Here is a 240-nt window from a genome sequence, read left to right on the forward strand (position 1 = left end):
TTGCATTGAAACAAAGGCTATTTTCCCCAATGAAGAGCTCTTTTTGTGCAAGATCAGTTTAGGTTATTTCTTAACATTTGACATTTTATTACCTTACTGCACATCAGGTTTAACTTAAAATTATTGCTGAAATGCACATTGGTGAGAGTAAAATACATTCCAAGGGATGCCAAATGGAAAATAATGAAAATAATATTTAATCTGAATATTTTTTCAGCATTTGGCTCGCGCGTTTCACCC

The sequence above is a fragment of the Penaeus monodon genome, chromosome 30 (assembly GCF_015228065.2).
Source record: "Penaeus monodon isolate SGIC_2016 chromosome 30, NSTDA_Pmon_1, whole genome shotgun sequence".
Lineage (NCBI taxonomy): Eukaryota > Metazoa > Arthropoda > Malacostraca > Decapoda > Penaeidae > Penaeus > Penaeus monodon.